The 12,510-nt window shown below is 47.0% G+C and overlaps 1 protein-coding gene across 28 annotated transcripts in view; it reads left to right on the forward strand.

Annotated features, from left to right (window-relative positions):
• LOC118142883 (glycoprotein Xg) overlaps window positions 1–12,510 on the forward strand; it is a 73,695-nt gene that overhangs the window by 33,186 nt on the left and 27,999 nt on the right. For all 28 annotated transcript variants that reach the window (XR_013531866.1, XR_013531867.1, XR_013531874.1 and 25 more), the window contains exon 2: window positions 5,279–5,440. The gene's annotated coding sequence lies outside the window, so the exon portion shown is untranslated. The remainder of the gene's footprint in view (window positions 1–5,278; window positions 5,441–12,510) is intronic.

A 12,510-nucleotide genomic window follows, 5' to 3' on the forward strand; every position in this document is an offset into this window, starting at 1 on the left:
ATGAAAACATGCTTCAGGCCGGGCGAGGTGGCTCACGCCTGTCATCCCAGCACTTTGGGAGGCCAAGGCGGGTGGATCACCTGAAGTCAGGAGTTCAAGACCAGCCTGCCCACGTAGTAAAACCCCATCCCTACTAAAAATACAAAAATTAGCTGGGCATGGCAGTACATGCCTGTAATCCCAGCTTCTTGGGAGTCTGAGGCAGGAGAATCACTTGAATCTGGGAGGTGGAGGTTGCAGTGAGCTGAGATCATGCCCCTGCACTACACCCTAAGCGACAGTAAGACTGTGTCAAAAAAAAAAAGGTGCTGGGCATGGTGGGTCACGCCTGTCATCCCAGCACTTTGGGAGACCAAAGTGGGTAGATCACCTAAGGTCAGGAGTTCAAGACAGCCTGGCCAATATAGAGAAACCCCATCTCTACTAAAAATACAAAAAATTAGCTGGGCAGGGTGGCACGTGCCTGTAATCTCAGCTATTCAGGAGGCTGAGGCAGGAGAATTGCCTGAACCCAGGAGGCGGAGGTTGCGGTGAGCCGAGATCATGCCATTGCACTCCGGCCTGGGTAACAGGAGCGAAACTCCGTCTCAAAAAAAAAAAAATACAAAATTAGCCTGGTGTGGTGGTGCATGCCTATAATCCCAGCTACTCGGGAGGCTGAGCCAGGAGAATCGATTGAACCTGGGAGGCAGAGGTGGCGGTGAGCTGAGATGGTGCCACTGCACTCCAGCCTGGGCAACAGAACGAGACCCGATCTCAAAAAAAAAAAAGTGATGGTGAAAACTACAATTACTTCTGCACCAACGTAATACATCTGCAATGATCTTATTTCCAAACAGAGTCACACTCTGAAGTACTAAAGGGTAGCGCTTCAATACAGGAAGTTTAGGGGGACATAATACAACCCATGATATATTCATTCCCACATCTCTCCAGCCCCTGGCAACCGGCAATGTGCTTTCTGTCTCTGCAGATTTGCCTGTTCTGGAGATTTCCAAGAAATGGAATCCTACACAATGCATCCTTCTGTGTCTGGCTTCTTTCACTCAGGATCCAGCTTTTGAGGTCCATCCACTTTGTAGCCGGTGTCACAGCTTCAGTCCTCTTTAGGGTCAGGGGAGTCTGAAAGAATCGAAATGCATCAACTGCTCTGTGGACTCTGCCACTCAGGGCTTAGAATTGCAGATGCTAACTGCCTTAGAGCATTTCCTCCATTCCTCCATATGCACACACGCACACGCACACCACACACACACACACACCTGTGTGCACAGGAACTTAATCCACCCAAGTAACTTATCTTTATACAGATGTTGCTGTTAAGGCGCAGTGGATCGCCACCTGTCATCCCAGCACTTTGGGAGGCTGAGGCAGGTGGATCACTTGAGGTCAGGAGTTTGAGACCAGCCTGGCCAACATGGTGAAACCCCCCTCTTTACTAAAAATACAAAAATTAACCGGGCATGGTGGCACACATCAGTTTACCCAGGTGGCTGAAGCATGCTTGAAGGAGAATCGCTTGAACCTGGGAGACAATTAACATAATTTAACCAACAAATCAATTTAACATAACAGGTTAAGAAAAGGTTTGTTTCATGTGTCACAGTGGGAGCACGTGGTTGTGGACTCAATTTTTTTTCTTTTTTCAGCAAGGTCTCACTCTGTTGCCCAGGCTGGAGTGCAGTGGAGCGACTGTCACTCACCAAAACCTCCAACTCATCATTTAAGTGATCCTCCCACCTCAGCCTACTGAGTATCTGGGACCACAGGATCCTCTCTCAATGCTCCAGTGTTCCATAGAGCAACCACGGGCCCCAGCTTGCAGAACAAGAATCTGTATACAGCTTCTTGTAACCCTAGAAGCACAGCGGCTTCAAACACCTCATCCTACCTGGGTCAGGGTGGCTCATCAGGCAGTGACTGAAGCCGCCAGCCCAGCCCTAAGCTGTTGAGCCCCCTGCCATGCCTTCTTTCCCCACCCCCACCCCCCATCCCCTCACCCCCAGCTGTCAGAAGAGCCCTGGTCTTAAGATCCCAGAAGTCTGGCTTCCCTCTTGTGGACCCAGAGGGCCAGGAACAAAAATAACCCATTTATGCCTGAGGTTGCAATTTTTTGAATTTTTGCAATCAGACCTTGGCGATGACCTTGAGTAGTAGGATATGAATAACTCCCACATGTTCAGCGTTCCAATAATGGAACACTAGGCATCAATGGGAGTTTCAGTCGTTTCTCTTCCTGTATCTTATGCTTTCCACGGTTCATTCAGCTACGGAATAAACTGAGGTACAAACAGAACAGAGCTTGGGCTCAGCTTTCTTCACACATTGCCTACTATCTATTGCAACTTGGTTTTGGAATATGGGCTTATTTGTAAAAATGGAATGGATGGATGTCCATGAGTGTTGGTTCAAATTCATACCCTACTCTGATGGTCAAGAAAGCACCAGATCTCTTTGTTAATTGCACTGTTGCATTCCAATTGCAGCGGCACTGAGGTCCATTCCACAGACACGTGGAAGCTGTTGGAAATCGTTCTCCAAGCCCTGCATAGGCAACTGATGGATTAGTGGAGACAATGTGACTTCCAGGGCACAGAGACTGTTAGGAGCCATCCCTCAGGGACTGTGAGGTTGAGGTTAGCTAATTTGCCTTTTCTCTGTGTCACTGAGGAATGGGGTAAATGTTGACTGGTCAGTAGTCTAGATAATTCATCGTAGCTGGTGTATTTGTCAGCTGGGGCTGCTGTAACCAAGTGCCATGGACTGGGTGGATGAAGCAACACATGTTTATCTTCTCACAGTTCTGGAGGCTGGAAGTCTGAGATCAAGGCTCTTGTGGCTTTGATTCCCAGGGAGGGCTCTCTTTCTGGCTCGTGAACGACCTCTTTCTTGCTGTGCCCTCACATGGTGGAGAAAGAGCTTTGGTGTCTCTTGTGTTTCGCATAAGGACCCTAATCTCATCACGAAGACTGTACCCTCATGACCTTATCTAATGCGAATTACCTGCCAAGGGTTACATCTCCAAGTACCATCCCACTGGAGTTTCGAGTTTCAGCATATGAATTTGGGGAGATGTGGGTTGACGACGTTCACGGGGTTGGCCCACACAGTGGCCCTGGGCTCTTCTTCCTAAGTGTCCTCATTACTGTCCACCTTCCTCTGCCCACGGACTTCGATCCTCCCAGCCTGCTCCCTTTACCCTCCCCATCCTGTGTGATCACCGCCCTCTGCAGAAACCTCTTCTAAAGCAAAGCTGAGTTTAGGTACCCTAAGACCTCAGTGCACATCCCTCACATCCTATAATATCACACTGCAATTGTCTGCTTTCGCTGTTTGTGTTTGTTTCTTGTTATAAACCTATTTTTTTTTTGAGACGGAGTTTCGCTCTTGTTACCCAGGCTGGAGTGCAATGGTGCTATCTCGGCTCACCGCAGCCTCCGCCTCCTGGGTTCAGGAAATTCTCCTGCCTCAGCCTCCTGAGTAGCTGGGACTACAGGCGTGCACCACCATGCCCAGCTAACTTTTTGTATTTTTAGTAGAGACGGGATTTCACTATGTTGAACAGGACGGTCTTGATCTCTTGATCTCATGATCCACCCACCTAGGCCTCCCAAAGTGCTGGGATTACAGGCTTGAGCCAATGCGCCTGGCCCTATAAACCTACTTTTTCTTCTTTGTTCCATACCTGACACCTAGCACATGTGTGAGTCAGAAGAGACATGCATTGCTTGTATCTTCATTGCCACACTCTCCGTGGTACCAAAGACCTGAAATCAACCTAAATGTCCATCAGTGGTGGAGTGGAGAAGGGAAACGTGGGACATATGCAGCATGGAATTCTATGTAACCACAAAAAAGAAAGAAGCCGTGTCTTTGGCAGCAATGTGGGTGGAACTGGAGACCATTATCCTACGTGAACTAACACAGCAATGGAGAAGGAAATACTGCAAGTTCTCATTTATAAGTGGGAGCTAAACACTGGGCACTCGTGGACATAAAGATGGGAACAGCAGACACTGGGGACTCCACAAGGAGTGCAGAGGAAGGAAAGGAAGCATGGGTTGGAAAACTACCTGTTGAGTACTATGCTCACTATCTGGGTGTGATATATCCATGTAAACAAGCCTACACATGTACCCTCATATCTAAAATAAAAGTTGAAATTGAGGCTGGGTGCGGTGGCTCATGCCTGTAATCCTAGCACAAGACAGGTGGATCACCTGAGGTCAGGGGTTCGAGACAAGCCTGGTCAACATGACAAAGCATGGTCTCTACTAAAAATACCAAAAAAAAAAAAAAAAAACAACAAACAAAAAAGGCCAGGCACGGTGGCTCACACCTGTAATCCCAGCACTTTGGGAGGCCAAGGTGGGTGGATCGTTTGAGGTCAGGAGTTTGAAACCAGCCTGATCAATGTGATGAAATCCTGTGTCTACTGAAAGTACAAAAATTAGCTGGGCAAGAGGTTTCTGCAGGTGGGCACCTGTAGTCTGACCTACTTGGGACGCTGAGGCAGGAGAATTGGTTGAAAGGGGTGGGGAGTGGAGGTGGAAGAAAATAAGTTGAAATTAACAACGAAAAAGAGAGGTATGCCTTGGATGTTTGTTGAATGAATGCGTGAACTAATTAGATACTGCACGCTCAAAGCAAAAACCCACAATTCACAAATCTAGGACACTCCGCCACATCCAACAAGTCTTAAGTGAAAGGCACAAAAAGCCACGTGTCATCTGCTTTTCCTGAACCATGTCTCTGCTGAAAGATTAGTTCTGCCAACTACAAAGACCACTGAGGTCTGAGGATGATGAATGCCTCTTGGAAGTCACTGAATTTGTTAGGTATAAAAGCGAAGAGTTCAGCTGAGCTCTGTGCACTGATGTGTGTGTTGATCTCCACTGGGTATCACTGTGCCATGACGTCCTGCAGGAAGAGGACTGCAGGCGGGCGGTGTCTTCCCTGGTTTCGGGGTTGGTGACTTTGAACTTGCTGCAGCACCCACGCCCTCAGCGAGCAGACTTGCCAAGCAGGTGTGCCAGCCGCCAGAAGCCCAAGATGTCCGTTGGCACTTGGTAACCACCCCAGTTTCCCATCCTCTGCGCTGCTGCAGATTGGTTGGGGCGGTCGGGGTAGGCTGGCTCCAAGACATGACTGAGCATGCGCGCACTGGTCCCACACGTTTTCAGCTGTGGAGTTTGGGAGCTGGGAGCTGGGAGCCCATTTGTTTCTGGCAGTTCAGTTCATGTTTTCCACTTGAAGACATCGCCTCCCTTCCTTCCAGGCTGGGAAACCAGAAGTCGACAGGAGGAGGGTGGAGAGGCTGCATCTCACAACCCGCTTGGTTGGGGATTCCGCTGAGGATTTTGCCTCCTGAAGCAAAGCATGGAACCCCGGTGGTGACTCCATGGCCTGACAGTCCTGTGTTTCCTAATGCACGCCCGAGGTAAGAGCCTTCTGGCTTGGAGGGAGATCCCCACGGGGGATTAGAAAGGAGACTAAGAGACATGGGTGGCTGAGAGGGGAGGGAGAAGACTGGCTGCTCCAATTTGGGATTTGGGAATTAGATCCACGAAGGCACGCTGCTAGCCGATAGCACTTCGGTATTCACCGAATTTTCTGCTTTCAATCTGCGTGTCCCAAGCGTTTAAAAAAAATGGCCTATTTAGCTCCATGAATTAAGCACAACTGGGCATGTGGGGAATGCCAATCATTTCCTTCTGATTCAAAAATGAGTCCTGACCATTTCCATATGGCAAAAATAGAGTTGAAATGACTGTACCCCATGGGACAGATTACTAGAGATTCCTTTGCCGGAAAGGTTGCATTTGTTCAGATGTTTAAACCTTTTCGTAAACAATGTCATTCCTTCTTGCAAATCAAAACCACCTGAAATGTTTACATGAAAAACTTCAACATGAACTTGCAGGCTGGCTCTCCCACACTCCAAGATCAGAGTTTTTAGTGCCGCGCGAGAAACTCTAATGAACTCATAACGTATAGGATTTGAATAACAACTGAGTACGTTTCTCTGATCATTTTAATGTGGCGATTCCAGAGAAGGGAACACTCAGGCGAATCTCAAGAGTGAGACACCATCATTCTCAGCAAACTGACACAATAAGGGAAAACCAAACACCGCATGTTCTCACTCGTAGGTGGGTGTTGAACAATGAGAACAGATGGACACAGGGAGGGGAGCATCACACACTGGGGCCTGTCGGGGCGTGGGGAAATAGGGGAGGGATAGTGGGGGTGGGGAGATTGGGGAGGGATAGCATTAGGAGAAATACCTAATGTAGGTGATGGGGGGATGGAGGCAGCAAACCACCAGGCAGGCTACCTATGTAGTGTATGTGTACCTATGTAACAATCCTGCAAGATCTGCACATGTACCCCAGAACTTAAATTAGAATAAAAAATATATACATATTTTAAAAATTTACCTCTGGAAAAGAAAGAACAAGGGAGCCAATAAAAACTTGAGGGATTTGTTAAAAAGAGAGAGAGAGAGAGAGTATTTCTGTTAGGAAATAAAAGACATCATTCAGATGCTCCTGAGGCAGCACTTCCTGTTTATCCTGTTGAAGGATTTGGATGTCAGGAAGGTAGGAGCCTGCGCTTATGGGCGGAGGCACTGTTGGGATAAACAGACCCTGGTGTTCCTCATCTATGATCTGCATCAATAATTTTGTATTATCCTTGCTGTCTTGAGATCTCAGCTAGTAAGTGGACGACTCGGCAATGCATTTATCAGTTTCTGTTTACAGGGAGATGTTGAACAGTGAACCCACCTTCCCAGGAAAGCACTGAAGAGCCAAAGGTTAACCAAAGACCCTTGGGCAAGTCAACTTCTACAAAGTATAGCCTACACACAGCTCACACCTTACAATGGTTCGACTGATAATGGTTCAATTTAAGATGTTCCGACTTTACAATAGTGCAGAACTGGTATGCATTCGGCAGAAACTGAAACTGTACTGTCAGTACCCATACAACTTTTTTTTTTTTTTTTGAGATGGAATGTCACTCTGTTCCCCAGGCTGGAATGCAGTGGCACAATCTCAGTTCACTGCAACCTCCACCTCCTGGGTTCAGGCGATTCTCCTGTCTCAGCCTCCCAAGTAGCTGGGATTACAGGGGCCCGCCACCATGCCCAGCTAAGTTTTGTGTTTTTAGTAGAAACAGGGTTTCACCATGTTGGCCAGGCTGGTCGGGAACTCTAGACCTCAGGTGATCCACCCGCCTCAGCCTCCCAAAGTGCTAGGATTATAGATGTGAGCCACCACGCCCAGCCCATACAATCATTCTCATTTTCAGTTTCAGTACAATATTCAGTAAATTACATGAGAGATGCAACATCTCATTATAAAGTAGAGTTTGTGCTAGATGATTTGTCCAACTCTTGGGAGGGTCTCCATGTGTCACCCAGACTGGAGTGTAGTGGTTCCATCATAGCTGACTGCAGCCTTCACCCCAGGGGTTCAAGCAAACCTCCCACCTCAGCTTCCAGAGTAGCTGGTACTGCAGTCATTTGCCACCATGCCTGACCATTTTAAAAAAATTTTTGTAGAGACAGGATCTGACTATGTTATCTAGGCTGGTTTTGAACTGCTGAGCTCAAGCGATCCTCCTGCCTTTGCCTCCCCAAATCTTGAGATCACAAATATCAGCCACCACACCCTATCCTGTGCTAAATTCTTTGAATGACAGCAGCACTTCTTAGGCACTGTGCATGTTTATTAACTTAGTTGATTGTCCCTCAGCCCGATGATGGGAGTGTCATGCTTGATGTCATTTTACAGATGGTGTATTAGTCAGCGTTCTCTCGAGGGACAGAACTAATGGAATCAATATATATAGAGAGAGGGGATTTTATTAAGTATTAACTCACACGATCACAAGGTCCCACAATAGGCCATCTGCAGGCTGAGGAGCAAGGAGAGGCAGTCCAGGTTCCAAAACTGGTTAAAAACTTGGAGTGTGATGTTCGAGGGCTCCTCCAGCACAGGAGAAAGATGTAGGCCAGGAGACTAGGCCAGTCTCTCTTTTGACTTTTTCCTGCCTGCTTATATTGTAGCCACGGTGACAACTGACTAGACGGTGCCCACCCAGATTGAGGGTGGGTCCGCCCCTTCCATTCCATCGTCTCCAATGTTAGTCTCCTTCGGCAATGCCCTCACAGACACACACACGGTCCAGACTTTGCATCCTTCTTTCCAATCCAGTTGACATTCAGTATTCACCATCACAGATGGGTAAACCGAGGCACCGAGGATTTCGATGGGGGCAGCTGGCAGCAGAATCTGAGCTGTCTTGCATGTCTCTCTGGGAAGACCCCCATGAGCATCCTGCTCTGTCGCAAGCCTTGTCTTCTGGAAATCGAAATCATTCCTTCTCCAAGTGTTACAGGAAAGAGGTCCCAGTCCAGACCGCAAGACAGGGTTCTTGGAACCTGCGCAAGAAAGAACTCACGGCGAAGCATAAAGTGAAAAGCACTTTGTTAGGAAAGTAAAGGAATAGATGGCTACTCCACCGCCAGAGCGGCCCCGAGGCTGCCAGTGGACTGCTTTCATGGCGATTTCTTGATACACTAAGCAAAGCGTGCATTATTCATGCCTCCCCTTTTAGAACATGCAGAATTCCTGACGTTGCCATGGCATTTGCTAGTGTCATGGCGCTGATGGGGCTGTAACAGTGACGACAACCAGAGGTCACTCTCGTCACTCTTGCTTTCAGTGGGTTTCTGGCAGCTTCTCCACTACCACCCGTTTTATCAGCAAAGTCTCTGTGACCTGTGTCTTGTGCAGACCGTCAATCTCATCCTTCACCATCTGGGAATGCGGCCCAGTAGGTCTCAGCCTTATATTACTCAGCCCCTATTCAAGGTGGAGTGGTTCTGGTTCCGTTGCCTCTGACACAAGGAATGTGCCATAGGGAGGTCGCAGGAGGGACAGGAAAGGAAGTGAGGTCTGGATCAGGTCACTTCTGTGTAAATGAGATGACGTGCATGCAGAAGCCGGGTGTGTCCTCGGTAATGAGTTACATGCATAGATGACCCTGCTACATCTCCAGCCATCACCAGCTAGAGATGGGGCACATTTGCAAGACCCCAAAAACATTCTGCAAGGCTGGTGGGAGGATTGCTACAAAGCACTTAAGGAAACAGAGTATTGAGAGTATTGATCAGGATAAATAGTTAATGCATGTGGGGCTTAATACCTAGGTGAGAGTTGACAGGTGCAGCTAACCATCATGGCACGTGTATACCTATGTAACAAGTCTGCATGTTCTGCACATGTATCCCAGAACTTCATATAAAACAAAGAGAACAGACTATTGTTAATGGTTAATGTACTGTAAAAAAATTATAATGACTAAATTATCAATACAAAGCAAGATAACAATATAACATATTTCTAATAATTAGAGGTTGACATTCTAGCAGCTCACGTTTCTGTTGTCTTTAACTGTTATTTTCTGTCAAATCCAGAGGGTTGTGAAGGAAAACGCCACACAATGTGGTCTTCTAACAGCCGATAAAACCAGAAGTCGGAATCCCAAAGGCCAGTGTATGAAATGTTATTTATCGAGGGGAAGAAAAGAAAAGTGTAGGGTTTGATAGAAGAACTGGGTACTACTGTTTTTTAGATTCACAGGGTGACTTTAGTTTACAATAATCTATTGTATATTTCAAAATTGAAGAATGAGAGCGGTTCTAATATGAAGAAAAGGCAAATGTTTAAGGTGGATGGATATTCCAAGTACGTACGCTGATTTGATCTTTACGAATTATATAAATGCATTAAACTATGACATGTACCTTGAAGCTATGTACATCTGTTGTGCATCAATTAAAAAATACGTTAAAAGAAAGTGACATATGTCCAAGACAGTCTCTTCCAAGTCTATTGTACATTATGACCAGATGTGAAACCGGGGAGTTCCCTGATTCCCTCACAGGATGTGTGGCACGGATTGGTTCATCTGTTCGACCACCGTACACTGAAACCTCTTACGGGAGGCAGAGCTTTCAGATCGGCACATGCATCAGCTGGGCCAGTATTTTTGAAATAGAACTGATAAGATAGATTTTCATCTAAGTCGGAGAGTGTTTTTTAAATAGAACCAGTAGGATACATTTATATCTAACTCTCTATATACTTATATCTCCATTGGTCTTTCATCTGTCTCAGAAATCTACCTATTTGTTTATCATCTATCCATCGATCTCTTCATCCATCTGTTATCCGTCTATCTATTTATCTATCTTTATCTCCAATATCTATCTTCAATATCTATCTATCTATCATGTATCCCATCTACCTATCTACTGACCCATCTATATAAAATATGTATGTTTCCCTTATTTGAGAGGCTGAGGCAGACAGATCATTTGGGCCCAGGAGTTCGAGGCTTCGGTGAGCTGATTACACTGTCCGGGTCCGGCACGTCTGCCGGGGGACTACCGATCCGCAGGAGTCCCCGAGACCGCCAACGTAGATGTCTCGTTCAACCTGAGAGAGAGAGTGCGCGGAAAAGAAAGAATATAGAAAAGTAGAGTCTGGAGGGATGCGTGAAGATTATGGCCAAAACGCAGCAAATTTATTTTTTTGGGTTACAGCTTTTATACCTTTTGTCTTGTTTACATTTACCTTATCTCAGCAGAAAGAAACAAAGGGGAAAACAGAAAGGAAACAAAAACTCCATAAAATAGATATCCGGAGCTTGATATCCTGCTCAGGAAGCAGTTTAAGGGGGCTAGTGGTAGTAGTTTATATTTCAATGATTTTACATTCCAAAGATACAATGGCACCCTTAAGGTGGCTGGTTAAACCTGTTTTGCATCAGGAGCTAAAACAAAGGCTTGGCTCCAGGGAAAATATGGGCAGAGGTCTCTGCTCCTCTTAGACATTTCAATTGCAGCAAGTTTATTGCTTACACAGAGACTGAAGGGGGACATGGAAGCAGACAGCATAATGTTCTCATAAACTGCAGGCCTTTGCTTTGCATCCTGTTGTTGCTTTTAGTGAGTCAGCTTACGGCCCTGTCTCACTCGACAGCCCTCGAGGTGAGGAAATGCAGTACAGGTCCAGCAGCCAAACTGGGACGAGTCAACTGTCTCGAGCCTTTGGCGCGAACACCACATTACACCACTACACTGCAGCCTCAGTGCAGAGCTAGACCTTGTCAGAAGGAGGAGGAGGAGAAGGAAAAAGAAGAGGAAGGAGGAGGAGGAGGGAGGAGGAGGAGGAAGAAGAAGGAGGAGGAAGAGGAAGAGAAGGAGGAAGAAGAAAAAGGAGGAGGAGGAGAAGGAGGAACAAGAGGAAGGACAAGGAGGAGGAGAGGGAGGAGGAAGAGGAGGAGAAGGAAGAGGCGAATGAGGAGGAGGAGGAGAAGGAGGAGGAAGTGGAGGAGGAAGAGGAGAAGGAGGAGGAAGAAGAGAAAGGAGGAAGAGGGAGGAGGAGGAAGAGGAAAAGAAGGAGGAGGAAGAGAAGGAGAAGGAAGAGGAGAAGGAGGAGGAGGAGGAAGAGGAGAAGGAGGAGGAAGAAGGAGGAGGAGGAGGAAGAAGAAGGAAGGAGGAAAGGGAAGGAGAGGAGGAAGAGGAAGAAGCAGAATGAAAAGAATGGAAGGAAGGAAGCAAGCAAGCGAGGGAGGAAGGGAGGGGAAAGAAGAAAGAAAAAGAGAGAAAGAAAGAGAAAGAAGGAAAAGTGCATTTCAACCTAAGAACATTTCTTTAAACCTGAATGAATGCCTCCCGAGATTTTTCTAAAAAATATTCTCTTATTTTATTATAATGACAATAAAGTATCATTATAGCCCCACACAGATCTGCTGACCCAGAATCTGCATTTGGCCAGATTCTGGGCTGATTCTCACACCCTTCAGGGTCTGCGAGGCATTGAGGCGGATGTCCTGAGGCAGATGCCACAGTGGTTGTGTGAACCTGGCTCTCCACAGATGTGCGCTAGAAGCCTGTGTTTTTCCTCCAAGGCCCAGGACTGGGATGACTTCCAGAGTCATTGCTTAGCAGTCGGTGGGTTTCTATATGTTAATGGCAGTTCCTCCATGCTGAAAAACGTCTCCTTTTGCAAAGCTCTTTCCCAAGCCATCTGCCTACCTCTGCCCGCAGCCCTGGGTGTTCAGCACAATCATGGTTCTCCTGACTTTGCCAGTGCACAAAAGGAGACTGACATAAAGGAACAGGCCGGGCACAGTGGCTCACCCTTGTCATCCCAGCACTTTTGGAGATCGAGGCACGGGGATCACCTGAGGTCAGGAATTTGAGACTGGCCTGGCCAACATGGCGAAACCCCACCTCTACTGAAAATACAAAATATTATCAGGGTGTGCTTATAATTCCAGCCACTCGGAAGGCTGAGGTGAGAGAATTGCTTAAACCCAGGAGGAGGAGGTTACAATGAGCTGAGATTGCACCACTGCACTGCAGTGAGCCGAGATTGTACCACTGCACTCCGGCATGGACAACTGAGTGAGACTCTGCCTAAAAAAAAA

The sequence above is a fragment of the Callithrix jacchus genome, chromosome Y (assembly GCF_049354715.1).
Source record: "Callithrix jacchus isolate 240 chromosome Y, calJac240_pri, whole genome shotgun sequence".
Classification (NCBI taxonomy): Eukaryota; Metazoa; Chordata; class Mammalia; order Primates; family Cebidae; genus Callithrix; species Callithrix jacchus.